The following is a 2,798-nucleotide window of genomic DNA, read 5'->3' as shown; positions in this document are numbered from 1 at the left end:
TCTTTGGAGGTAGATGGATTTTCAAATAATGTTTTTTTTTTTTAATTAAGGAATTTCTCCAATGTATTTTCATGATATTCATTGTCCTGCCCCGACTACTCACAGATCTTCTTCTACCTCCTTATTCACCCAACTTCAAAAGCCCATCTCTCTCTCTCTCTCTCTCTCTCTCTCTCTCTCTCTCTCTCTCTCTCTCTAACAAACATCAAGTCCATACTTTTAGCATGAAGCCTACTCTGGAGTGTGGTCAAAATACCGTCACTTCATTGAGTAAAATTGACTTTTCCTTACCTACCAGCAATCAAATATTAATAGCTACTTGGCTAGGTGTGGGACCCCACTTCCTCTCTTCTGTGTTGGAATTTGGTCTGACTTGACATTATATGGATCTCCTATGTTCTACCTCAGCCTCTATGAGTTCATATGTCCATGTCGTGCATGGAAAACTGTTTCCCTGAATTCATCCACCACATTTGGCTCTTATACTATTTCCATTCTCTGAGATGTGGAAAGATCCACATGATGGTCAACAATGATCCCCAAGTCTTGAGAGGAAATTATGCAATATATATATATATGTTCAATGTAGGTGTGAACAATCTAAGGCTTCTTTTTTTTTTTTTTTTTTTTTTTTGGTTTTTCGAGACAGGGTTTCTCTGTGTAGCTTTGCGCCTTTCCTGGGGCTCACTTGGTAGTCCAGGCTGGCCTCGAACTCACAGAGATCCGCCTGGCTCTGCCTCCCGAGTGCTGGGATTAAAGGCGTGCGCCACCACCGCCCGGCAATCTAAGGCTTCTTAATCTCTACCTTGGCCAGTTGGGCTCTGTGTTGATCATCTTCTACTATGTACAGAAGCTTCTCTGATGAGAGTTGAGAGAGAAATGGATATATGTGTAGAATGTTAAGTCACTAGAAGTCAATTTAATGTTATGTCCATTTGGCAAAATAATAGTAATAGGTTCTCCTGTAGAGCCTATGATATATCAAACCATAGTTTCTTGGCCTAGTGTTCTTGGGTTTCATCTTATGAAGAAGGTCTTAAATCCAATCATAAAGTAGATGCTTCCTTCTATGATATCCATAAACTATCACACCATAGGGCATATCTTGCCAGATGGGACACTAATGTAGCTCACAGGTTCCATTACTGGGTAAGACGGGTGATTGCTTTTCTCCTTCAATAGCATACCCCTCACTTTCCAGTACTATTGATGTTAGCCAGTAGTGATGAAGATTCCAGGTGAGCACCAGCTAGATTCTCCACATTCTATGATGTAAGTATAATATCCTAAGGAACAGTGTCTTGCCATCAAGTTCTGGATGATAATCAACAGCATTGGCAATAGCCTGTAATTTTGGGGGAGTCTATAAGATCCCACTGGTCAACCAGTCAAAAACATCCCATTCTTGGCACTTGGGAGTTTATGTGGTAGCATATGGTGTCATGTCCAGGTATTGGCCTCTATTTTAGGGTAATTCAATTTAAAATCCTTTTACATGAGTATATATGTATGAATATATATATGTATATATGTGTGTGTATGTGTGTATGTATATGAAGCTTTTACATTGGTGTGTTTCCATATAGCTATTTCAAAAGGCCTTTGTGTTGCTTACCAAAGGTCAGGGTGGAAGTGTCATAATTTCCCTTCAAGCAGATTATCCACATTCCACTACTGGGGAATCAGTAAAATCCAAAAACCCCAAGAGAAAGGTGTCGAAATTCAGATAGCTATAAATTATCACTGAATTTGGCACCAAACACAGCAGTATTTCTGAATAATTCTTTTTATGCCTGTCATAAGAATTTGGCATGCAATTCTACGCTGCAATGCATGTCATAAACACAATAATTTATGGTTTGTTTCTACCCACTAATATGCAGTATGTACTAAATTTGGGAACAAGCACAATTAGAATTAGAATCAGTTGTGACATTATTTTTTGAAATGTTTCTATTTAATTATTTTTCAACAGACTGACATTAATAGCTTTTCATTGAGATGAGAAATCATAATAATTACTCTGGAGAAGATGACAAAGATAAATGTTATTCATATAAGTATGCAGATGATCAAGGGATTGATTGATGGTTGGCCCCCTGAAAAAGCAACTGATCATTCTACTCTTTTAGGCTGGTGGATCTCTTAGCATCATCTGAAGAATAAACAGAAGGTAATCAATTTGGAATCCTATTTGATTCTTTCCCTCCTTACAGTCTATGCCACCTTTGGGTTAGGGTGATTCATCTCTAAGTAGTGTAAAGTGTCCAAGCTTCAGATTTGTTACTACATGGGGAATCAATCTTTTTGAATCACAAATTTTTTCATCAAGATGTCCCTTGGATAGGAGTTTTAACATCTGTTTTCTTGGAGTTACATTACCAAGTTTTCCAGAATGCCTGTGAAAACTCATTGTTATAAAATAGACACTAAACAATTAGAATTAAAAATAGTCTCAAAGCTAGGAAGGCAGTTCAGTCAGTAAAGGGCTTGCCTTATACTCCTAAGGACCTAAGTTTGTCCCCTAGAACCCACATTTTTAAAAGCTGGATGTTATAGTGTGTACTTGCAATCTCAGTGCTGCTGGGGATGAAGAGATAGGTCAATTCTTGTGGCTGCCAGGCCAGCTGATTTGACAAGCTCTAGGCCAGTAAGACACCTTGTCTCAGAAAACAAACAAACAAACCTCAAGGTAGTACCTCCTGAGGAAAGACAAAGGATGTCCTTTGGCCTCCATATGCACACACTATACATTTATGCACCCCCCTCACACACACACGGACACCTAGATCCACATA

At 38.7% G+C, this 2,798-nt stretch overlaps 1 long non-coding RNA gene across 1 annotated transcript; it reads left to right on the top strand.

Moving 5' to 3' along the window:
• The first annotated feature begins 1,338 nt into the window (after window positions 1-1,338).
• LOC131896295 (uncharacterized) lies at window positions 1,339-2,188 on the top strand. The gene is made up of 2 exons (XR_009375429.1): window positions 1,339-1,450; window positions 1,976-2,188. It is a non-coding gene; the product is annotated as an uncharacterized LOC131896295 (long non-coding RNA).
• The last annotated feature ends 610 nt before the right edge of the window (window positions 2,189-2,798 follow it).

This window comes from Peromyscus eremicus, chromosome 20 (genome assembly GCF_949786415.1).
Source record: "Peromyscus eremicus chromosome 20, PerEre_H2_v1, whole genome shotgun sequence".
Classification (NCBI taxonomy): Eukaryota; Metazoa; Chordata; class Mammalia; order Rodentia; family Cricetidae; genus Peromyscus; species Peromyscus eremicus.
The sequence above is the reverse complement of the archived record's forward strand: the minus strand, read 5'-3'. Positions and strand labels throughout refer to the sequence as shown.